General features: G+C 43.9%; 1 protein-coding gene across 1 annotated transcript in view; it reads left to right on the top strand.

The window, feature by feature from the left end:
- Positions 1-596: 596 nt before the first annotated feature.
- The window catches only part of PASK (PAS domain containing serine/threonine kinase), a 2,072,978-nt gene continuing 2,062,707 nt past the window's right edge, over positions 597-10,867 (top strand). Inside the window, exon 1 of the mRNA XM_069618098.1 lies at positions 597-846. The gene's annotated coding sequence lies outside the window, so the exon portion shown is untranslated. The remainder of the gene's footprint in view (positions 847-10,867) is intronic.

Here is a 10,867-nt window from a genome sequence, read left to right as displayed (position 1 = left end):
TAATATGCCCTGTGGAAACATAGGGTTAATGTACAGCTGCCCCTGGCCCTTGCCCCGCTGCCCCGTAGACCAGAAAGCATTTTCTGACGGGTTAATGCACTGCCCTGCACAACATAGGGTTAAAATAAATAATATGCCCTGTGGAAACATAGGGTTAATAGGGTTAATGTACAGCTGCCCCTGCCCCTTGCCCGTGCCCCGCAGAACAGAAAGCATTTTCTGATGGCAGAAAGCATTTTCTGACGGGTTAATGCACTGCCCTGCACAACATAGGGTTAAAATAAATAATATGCCCTGTGGAAACATAGGGTTAATAGGGTTAATGTACAGCTGCCCCTGCCTCTTGGCATTTTCTGACGGGTAAGCAAAATCCGACGTTACAATACAGTCGGATTTTGCCTTGCCATTGAAATTCACGCATGCGCTGTAGCAGCCTAAGCATTTTTCATGAGCAGAATTCGACGTTATACCGGAAGCCAGAGCGTTCAGAATTACCGCTAAGTCCCGGCCTGCTCACTGAACATGCTCCGGAACAGCTTCACTGCTCCGGAAATCACACGAATGACATCATAGGTCCTTTTCTCGGATGGGAACTAGTCGCTACCATACGTCCACCTTGTTTCTTGTCTTTTAACATCCTTGTCCTTTCTCTATTACTATTGTTTAACTGTGGGTGGTGCTACAACCCGGGCTCACCCGCCCCCAACCTGTTCAAACTTCCAGCGGGTTGTTTAACTTTGCCTGTTTGATGGCTCCTGTCATGCGTTTTTGCCGCTTTTTGTCATAGCGAGCCGTATTCAGTTTCTGGGCTGCTGGAGCTGCGCTGCCAAATCAGTGTCGGACGAGGTGAGAGGGTCAGGGCAATTAAGGGAGTGCGGATGAGTAGCGAAAGTGTGTAGGCGGGCTCCGTGGTAGTCCGCTTGTACGGAGACCGAAGGCGAGAAAGTGGGGAAGGAATTCAGTGCTTTAAGTGGGGTAAGACATCGAGGGGTACCCTAAGTGATGGGCGTGGCCTAATGATGGGCGTGGCCTAAGTTTCCATAGCATGGGACAATAGAAGTTGTCTGGTTACTGCCATGGTCGCGTAGCACTGTGAGATTTTATTGGTGCTCAATTTCTTTGTTTCATTTAAAAAATTACTTGACATTGCTTTATTTGTCAATCAGTTATGCAAAGAAATGAAGGAAACACAGCATCTGGAGTGCCATTGTTTGGCAGTGATCACCAGGAAGCTACAGCCTCCTGCTTTTTCGCGTCTGTAACGGGGGACATTAGTAATAAGCGGACCGGGTGTGTCTGTTATACTGGGCTATGGAGATTTGATTAGCAAGATAGATTGGGGTACTGTTTCATTTATGTGTTAGGGACAGTGTTTTAAATGCAATGCTTCCCGGATCGGGAGCCAGTGGATCTTCCATCTCTATGGAGATGTGATCTTTTTTTGGAATGTTGAGTACCGCTCTTCCAGCATTATTCTGAATAATTTGAAGTTTTTTTATGTTCCTGGAGTTGGAGCCTGCAAAGAGGGGAATTGCAGTAGTCTATCCTAGACAATATGAGTGCTCTAGCCAGGGTGTTGCAGTTGTCTGTGGTCAAAAAGGGCCTGCTAACGGCAATACGTTTTGCTGTGTAGGCTGCTGCCTACCAATTGCGTTGACATGTTTAGTCAGGGACAATGCTGAGTCGAGGTAGACACCTTTTTACCTCTTTTGCTGTGGTGATGTTGCCATCTACGGTGAAGTTTTGTTGGATTGTGTGTTTTTATTTTTGTTGTTTTTTTTTTTAGCCAAAATTGATTCCCTATGAAGAGGAGTTCAGTTTTCTCATTCAGGCAGAGCACTTTTTGCGCCATCCATGCTTGGATGGTAAGGTCGATTTCGTTTAGGGCATTGGAGTTTGTAGTGTAGTTGCCGGTGATAGGCAGGAGTATTTGGGTGTCATCTGCTTAGTTGGTATAGGTGACACCTAATTTGTGTGTGAGGCCAGACAGTGGCCTAGTAAAGTTAGCTGAGCCACACGATACAGTTGACCTAGCAAACAAATTGGACTTTTTGACCTTCGTGCGCGACCTGCACTGCATTTGGACTACCTATTGTATTGAATATTCATTTGTAATACACATGTATTACCTGCTGTATTCGTACTTATCTGCATTTTTGTCTTTCTAACCTTTGTAACTATAAGCAACCTGTAAGCCTAAAGTATTCTTGTTCCCGTGCCCTGATACCTTTGGTTCTGGTGCGTGCTACAAATAAATAAATAAACACGATGTATAGTGTTGGCAAGACATAGGAGCCTTGTGGAACTCTGCACGTAACTAGGGCAGGAGGTGCTGCTGCTGTGGTTGAGAATATTCTCATAGTGTGGCTAGGGAGAAAGGAGTGGATCCATTTTATGGCGTCTGAGAAATGGGCAGCTGTGGCAAGCTGTTTGCACAGTATGATATGGTTTACCAAGTCAAAGGGTGCTGACAGGAGTAGTATAGCCATATTGCTATTGTCTTTGATCTCATCCATTTGGATTTTGAGATCAAGAGGGCAGTTTCTGTTCCAGGGCGAAAGCCTGATTGACGGAGGCCGAGGAGGTTGTGTGTTTCCAAGTATTTTTGTATTCGAACATGCGCTACTCTGTCCAAGATTTTGAGGAGGAATTGTACTGTGGTAATGGGGCTATAGTTCGTAGGGATGTTAGGTTCGAGTGTAGGTTTTTTCAGTAGTGGGAGTACCCAAGCTTCCTTGAGGTTTGCTGGTACATGGCTAGAGGAGAATGAGTTATTAATTAAGGCTGTGATGACTGGAGCAAGCTCTTCAGCACAATCTTTGATGAGGGAGGCTGGAAAGGTGGCTCTTTGTCATCTAGAAGGTTTCAGGCCATTGATCATTTGTGTTGCTTCTGTTGTGGTTACAGGGGTGAATTCGAATCTGGGCAAGGTAGTGGGCGATGCAAGGTGCTCTGTGTGGTTGGGCAACTGCAGCTAGTTTTGATTTTTTAGTGTTTATTATATTTTGAAGTGATGACATTTTTGTCAAGGAGGGCCTTTTGGATATTTATGCACCATGGTTTATTTTTGTTAGAGTGATCTGGTGTGGGGCCCGGAGACTTGTTTACGCAAGATCATAAACCGTTCTCTTGTGCCCAAATTAGCTCATGTTATTCTTTCATTGTCGGAGTTGGCTTTAGATTGGATAATGGCTTGTTCATATTCAACTGCCAATGTGTTGAAGTGCTGTTTGTTGGTATGAGAAGGTGTTTTCTTCCATGTGCTTTCCGCAGTTTTTAGTCATTTGTTAGGACTTTGAGACTAGGCGTGTACCACGAGTTTAGGTGAGCCGTTGATTTTGGCTTGCGGGTGCCCAGCGGGGCAATTTTGTTGATGGCATTGAGGAGGGTTTGGTGTCGAACGCTACCATGTTGGTGGGGTCAGTGTGGGTATGAAGGCGAGTAGTTAGTAATAGTAGTAAAGGAAGTATGTTGTCAGGGGTGATGTTTATTGAGTTTCTTGATAATGTTGCTGTGGTAAGTTGGGGCAGGATGTTCAGCTGTGTAGTGTTAATGGAGAAGATGATGAGATTGTGGTCCGACCACGGCTGTTGCCTAGAATGTCTGTGGCAGTTGCAGTCTGCAAGCCAATCAAGGATGCAGCCTTTGTCATGTGTCGGGTTGACTATTCAATGAAGAAAGCCTTGTGCTTCCATAGTATTTGTGATTGTGAGCACTTGGGTGTCTGCAGGGTCGTTTAACCCTAGGTTAAAGTCCCCCATAACAATGATTTTAGAGTAAAGCTTAGTGTTGGAGCAGAGGCGTAGTGCAATGGCTTCCTCAAATAAGCCCAGAGAGCCTGGGGGTCTGTATATAAGGTGGATGGTGAGTGTGGATGTAGGCGCTAGAGCAATTTTGAGTGGGATAAGTTCACTAGAGGGGCACGCTTGGTTGGCAGTGACTCTTAAAAGAAGGTTGTTTTTGGCGATGACTGCCACTCCGCCTCCTTTAGATGTCTCCCTGTCTTTCCTAAATCTGGTGAATCCATCAGGGATGGCTAGGGAGAAAGCAGGGCCAGCAGCTGGATGTAGCCATGTCTCTTTGACCGCTATGAAGTCTAGGTTGTTGGTGATGATGATGTCAAGGGTGTGAACTAGGAGGGATCAGGCATTGATCTGGGCTCCCTTCAGGCAAGTTGTGATACCAGTTTTTGGATTATTCGAGGTGGTGGGCTTGTTAATATTAGGTTCTGTGGGTATTTTTTTACCAGTGAGAGTTCTAGGGAGGCAAGTTGGTTGCCGTATTGACATTGAGTATTTTAGTGATGGCATCAATAGGCCTAGAATTGCTTGGGTGATCGTGTTGGCTAGGTGGGGAGCTAGTACTCTTCAGAGAGGGTCTCGTTCTCATTTTTGGGTGGGGGGGGGTTCGTTCTTGAGTTGAGGTGCTAATTTCTCCTCGTAATAGACGGCGTAGTGGTAGGTAGAGGTAGTTGGTCACAAATAAGGCGAGGGGCTAGGCGTTTGTTTCTTATCTCAAGAGAGCAGGAATTCATAGGGTATGGAATAAACTCCTGTCGCTTGGAAGGCTTGTGAGTGGTGGTGTGTTTGGTCAGTGCCGTCAGTTGGAGGAAGGATGCTAGATGTTTGTTTCGAGGCTCACAGGGGTATAGGTTTTTAGTGTTGGAGATGGTCTTGTGTGTCAGCTTTAGGGGGTGTGTGGGTGTGATGAATGACAATGCACTAGGCAGTAATGAGGTCGGTTGGATATTCCCTGAGTTGGGGAGTACATGAGCCATTTTCAGGGAGTGGTCTAGAATTAGATGTGTCAAAAGTCCGAGAGTAGTTGGGCAAACCTGTGGGGGCAGTAACGTGGAGCCTCTGATCCGGCGTAGCGATAGTCATTGTGGACAGTTTGGAGGTCATGTGTTGGCTGTTAGGTACTAGATGACTGGTGCTTACTACCCAGATTTGAGGCATTGTTCGCTTAAGATACTTGCGGTGTCTGCCAAGCTAGTCAAAGCTCACCTCGCTATGGTGGGAAAATAGTGGGTATAGCTGGAGGGCCTACAGGACGTGGTGCCTGATACATAGAGGGTCGTGGGGGTTGCTAAATCGGATAAGACACCTTTTTAGTTCTGTTTGAATGAAGTGTTTGGTCTACAAATTAAGAGTTTGACACAGTACACATGCAGAGCATTGAGAGGAATACAGTACTAATGCAGAACATAGACACCTTGATTAGACTACAGCCGAATGGCCTATAGAACCAATTAAAGGACGCATTTGGATTTGAGTAAGGCCTTAGGCATGCTAAACATAAAAACTACAAAGAGCAAAGGCGCAAATGCAGAACATATAGTAACACCATGATTGGAGTGTGGTTGATTGGCCAGTTGAGCAGATTAGACACCTGTAGATTCTAGTAAGGGTCTAGGCCTGCAAGTCAAAAGTACAACAGTACTTAGGTTGATAGTTGCAGAGGGGGCCTGCTAGGCTTGATGACGGTGCGTAGGAGACGAGGAAGGCCTGGCCCTGCTGGATATGAGATATTGGGTGTAGTACAGGTTAACGGCATGTTGAGCGGCCGGCACAAGTACACAGATTTGGTTGGGCTGGCGCGGCTAGTTAGACCGAGGGGTTGCTGAAAGAGGTCTGCTGGCATATGCCTGGCTTGAGAGGTAGGCTCTTTGGTTCAGGTACTGACTCACGTGCATGCGGCAAGTGGTTGGATAAGAAGGTTGAGGAGAAGTTTAGTTGGGAGGTAAAGCGTATTTTTATTTTCCAGTGCCTGGGATTCGAACCCAAAACTTGCCGCTCACAAACCAGTGTCACAGCACTATGCTATGCCACATCCTCCACAAGTCGCCTCTCATGCTAAACCAACGGGGCCTTCTGGCATCTCTCATTGTTATGGAGTGCATGTTTTTTGTTAAGCACTACATCATTGTCCCTGCTTTTGCGGAGTAAAGGTGAGTCAAGATGTGTGCCTGACATCGAATCTTTTTCATAGTTGATGCTACCACGGTTAAATGAGCACTTGCTTGCTAGCTACGAGGCAAATGGGGAGCCAGCTCACTTCACATCGGAAACCGAATATAGCCTGTAAATCAAAGGTGTTCTGTCTCAGCCGAACTACATTCAATTTAACCAAAGGCCAAGAGGCAAAATGACCTCCACGCTCTATCAGCAACATGGTTTCACCTGAGTGGAAATGGCATCACAGTGCAGGTCCGCTCTCGTTGGAGCTGTGCCTGTAAAATGTGTTATATCATGTACATTGCATAGGAATTAAATTGATTGTTTATTTGTTTAGCGCCTATACACAGTATTTCAAAGCGCTTCAAGCATGGAGGTAACATGGGAGAATGCAGTTACATTCTTGCAGTCCTTAAAAACAATTAAGAGTGAGAAAATAACTGTCGTAATCAGCCTGATAACATTTCAGATAGTGCAAGGAAACGGGAAACATTAAGGGAGAAAAGGGGGAGGGAGAAGGAGACAAACCTGCATTAACATTACTATGCCTGAAGGCAATTGATGCAGTGTGTGAGTATACAGAAGGGAGGAGGGGAGTTGAAGGGGAAGGATAGGTACAAAGAAGCAGCTAAACAGAAGATCAGACAACAATTTAGAATAGTTCAAGGAGGGAAGGGGAGGGGAAGACCAGGACGGAAAGAGATCGGGACGGACAAGCTGCTATCAAAGTCAAGAGACAATGATAGGAGTAAGTGCTGCAGAGAAAAAGAAAGGAAGCGGAAAGGGGCACAGGACTAGGAATAGAGACAATGGGGTGGAAGAGGGGCACAGAGAATAGTCATAGAGGGAACGTTGGTGAGGGAAGGGGGAAGACAGAAAGGTGGACAAGGGGCTAGATAATAATGAAGGGCAGGGCAGGACAGGGGTGGTGGCTGCAAGACAGGTAACTACGATTACTATGCCTGATGGCAATTGTGGTAGTACCAGACTTTAGGGGCACAACAGACAGACTTGGAGGCAGTAGCGGGGTGAGGGGGCACAGGACACAATGGGGGAGAGGGGGAGAGTGGGGGGAAGCGCCCACACACTCGGGCGGGGGGACAAGACACATAAGCGGGGGGCAGGGTGTGCAAACCGTGGTGGACAGGGGTAGACGGGGCCTTTGTTGTGCGCCTTCGATGGTGTGGCCGGCTCCCGCCCCCCGGTTGCAGCCATTGGCTAAAGGGGGGCAAGGCAACCAATGGGAGAGAGAGGCAGGAGCTGGTCCAGTAAGATGGAAAACCAAAATTCAAGGTGCATCGAGCAAACGGCCATTTTAGAAGGCCTCCTGGCATCAGGCATGTTAATGGCAAAACAAATTAAATCCCAAGTGGGAAATGCACCGAGCGCTACATGCAGATAATGATGAACTGTTATGACTTATTAACACACAATATTGGCAATATCACTAATTCAGACACATCACGCATGATCCATTTCTTTATGTCCCATAGCACTCCAAAAGCAATTAATATATTTTGAAAGGCCGTAGTTTGCAAGTTTTTTCAAATCGTTTTATTGAGCAAAACATTTGATTTATGAATGTTTAAATTTTTGTATGAACATTTTTTTCAATACACATGGTACTTTTTTACTTTATAATACATGTCAGTCCAACTCGCTCAAGTACATTAACGTACAATAGCTACAAATTATAGCCCCTCCTAACAATTAATTGAATCATTTACCACCCCAGCCATATGATACACAGAATACCCTGTTTATGAATCATATTAGTCCATATCATCTTTCAGAAACTACCCAGAGTTGAGCCACCGCCAATTTTTCCACTTCTACTTCTGCTGCCATAATTACATCATCAATACTTTAAAAAATCTCAAGCAGAAATGTCACCAAGGCCAGCGTGAGCGATAGCTGTAGCATAGTTGAAGCCTGAGCCACAGATCATCTATTATAATGCCCGCTGGTGAATTTACAAAAGGACCCAGTAAATGAAAATATTTGCAATGTACAATTAGCGTGATTTTAGTAATGGTGTATTTTGATCGCATTTTCAATTATACAACAACATGGTATAATAGCGTCAACATTTGAATATGTTTCTAGGGAGAAGGACAACACTGTTGTAGTTTAAAGCTCGTCAGTAAAGTCCAACGCCCCGTCTTCAGGACGCGATAGGTTAAAGAAACACGTTACACTGGCAACATGGCGCCTATGTGTCAGTGTAGTGACCTAAAAAGATAAATAAAAATTGTTTTACTCAAACATGATAAAAATGGTGATGGTGGTGTTTGTGTGCACACAAAACAGGTAGCCAGGTTGCTAACCTTAAAAGTGATTTCTTTTGGTGTGATGGGCAAAGCGATTGCATGAATCAATTTAATTGAGGCGGCAGACCAGTCTGTTTTAAGAATTCAGGCTGTAAATCAATACGTAGATTTTTGTTGAAACACGTAACATATTGAACCAACAATAGTTACATTTTGATATATGAATCAATCATATTTACCACTTTATGTGTAAGGCAGGGATTTTTGTTTCAAGTCCTGCAGAAAAATTTCAGTGGTGTACCGAGTTTCTATGGTATTCCGGATACTACATGTCCCATAATGCATCATGGGATCTAAAAGAAATGCAAAAAGCCTTTCAATTTCACAGGTTTCACCTGATTTACATTTCTTTCAAACATTTAAGTGGCAGGGAGTAACACTTACTTGGCCATAATGATCCCCAAGGCTGTCTTGCATTGTTATATATTGGGTTAGATATTTTAAACCGCTCGCGTGTCAGTGAATGGCTCTGTGTGGGAGACAAAGGCACCAGAGAGTACAATTAGACTCTCTGTACGTTTTTGAGCAACAATCAAGTGTGGGCTAATCTATATAGGCAAAACGATCAGGTCAGTGAAATTACGAATTGGCGAACATCGCTCAGCCATACGGAATGGTACTCCGGATAAACCATTGATGGCCCATTATTTACAAGCGAAACACACATGCGAAGACACACACACATACGGGTGTGGAATTTTTTGAAAGCCTTCCTCTTGCCCCAATTGGTTAGAGTGCAAGTGATGCTCAAGATCTACCGAACATGCATTCCATAATTTGGAGCCAGTATGAATGTTCTCATTGAACGCCACCTTTTCTTTTCACGCAAGAACTCTGCTTTTGGTTCACTGAGACAGCTTAATGTGAGACCAAAAAGTACAATGTACTGTCTACAGGAAAGGGTGTTGATGATAATGGACAAACGATAGCCATGACTAAGCTGAAAAATCAGCAGTTTTACATACAAACATTAGCAGTTGTCAACAAAGGAGAAGTAAATGGTTAATTAACGGAACACTCCAATTTAAAAAACCAACGTCAAAAACGGAAGGACTTCGTACTAATGCTGGCAACAGACCACAGTGGCCAAGGAACAAATCTGCCTGTTTTACATTGGTGTGGGGGGGGGGGTGACCATTTGGCTACAATCCATGCAGCCCAGCTCAAGGAATCTCCTGTAATAAATGCAACAAACAGGGACAGTTAGCCAAAGTATGCAGAAGCTATTGGGGCTTTGTAAGATGTCTTGAAGAAGAGATGTATATAGTAAGTGAAGAAATACATGATTTACTTATTACAATGGTTGAGGAGAAGGAAGTGGATGCCCCTTGGAGTGGGGTGAAATTGGATAGGCCTGAGCAGAAGGTGTTGGCAGATTCAGATTTTAGGTAAAGTCATTGGGGCAGACACATATTGGGTTAGGATGCAAATGTGATGTCAAGTGACTCCAATCAAGCACTCCCACTAAGTCAGTGCCTTGTCTGGGATTGCTCAAGGGAAGCCCTTATTTATACATTTTTATGACAAGTTCTACTCTGGACGATAAACCCTTATATAACGCCCCTCTCTTTGAATCCCCTTGACCTCACTGAGCCAAGAAGTAGGTTTGTTTTGCAATTTAAAAGATTTATTGGAAAAATTAAACAATATATATATCGCACTTTTATAATAAATTAATATTTGATATCACACTTAGAGGCATATGAATATAATGTTGATAGACAATAGATAATCTGACACTAGCACACTTCTTTACAATCAATGAGGAGTTAGTATAGGAAGGATAAAGTAGCAGAAAATACTTTTATGGTTTCAAGGAAAGCAATGAGGGAAAAATGCAGCACAGAAATAACTTGATATGATTTCAACAAAAGATAATATGATCACTTTTTCTTTCACAATTCTCCCCCCCCCATGCAAGATAAGGAGATGGAAGGAGAGCACACAATTCTCAGGAATACAAATGCAATACAAATTTCCAGTCCCCCCCCCAGCAAGCTTAGAGGAAAACGGGTATGATTTTAAAGCAGGCAAGATCCTTTTAAATGTGGTGGCAATGAAGTGAAAAATATGCTGAAAATGCTTTTAATTACCTCTAGAGGTTCGGGGTGAATGAGAGATACTTTAAATCAGTTCAGGTCAGCCCTACCAATGATTCAGGGATGGTTATCAGGTTGAAAACGGGATTCAGTAATGGAAGCAAAAGACAGATATTTTTACACGTGGTTAAAATGAAGCAAACTGTCAATTTGCTGCACTTTTTTCCAAGTGCGTCGATCGCGATTACGGCGGAGCTATAAGGAGTAGCAAGTCGGTTTTAGGCTTGTTGGAAAGCTTAGAATCTTAGCTTTAAGATGAAAGTTAAACCACGACTTATGAAGGTAGTTTTTCAGAAATGAAATAATGATTCAAAATGGCAAAATGACACTTAACAGGTTTAAAATCGGAGAATGACACACGATTCTATGATGCAGTTCTGGACAGGTTAAAATGGTTTGAATTAGATTATTTTAAACTAAGAGATTGGTTCTGACACAGTTCTAGCTGAGTACTCACACTATGAATTTGAAATAGGCCGTC

This window comes from Ambystoma mexicanum, chromosome 10, assembly GCF_040938575.1.
Source record: "Ambystoma mexicanum isolate Mex_15411 chromosome 10, UKY_AmexF1_1, whole genome shotgun sequence".
Classification (NCBI taxonomy): domain Eukaryota; kingdom Metazoa; phylum Chordata; class Amphibia; order Caudata; family Ambystomatidae; genus Ambystoma; species Ambystoma mexicanum.
The sequence above is the reverse complement of the archived record's forward strand: the minus strand, read 5'-3'. Positions and strand labels throughout refer to the sequence as shown.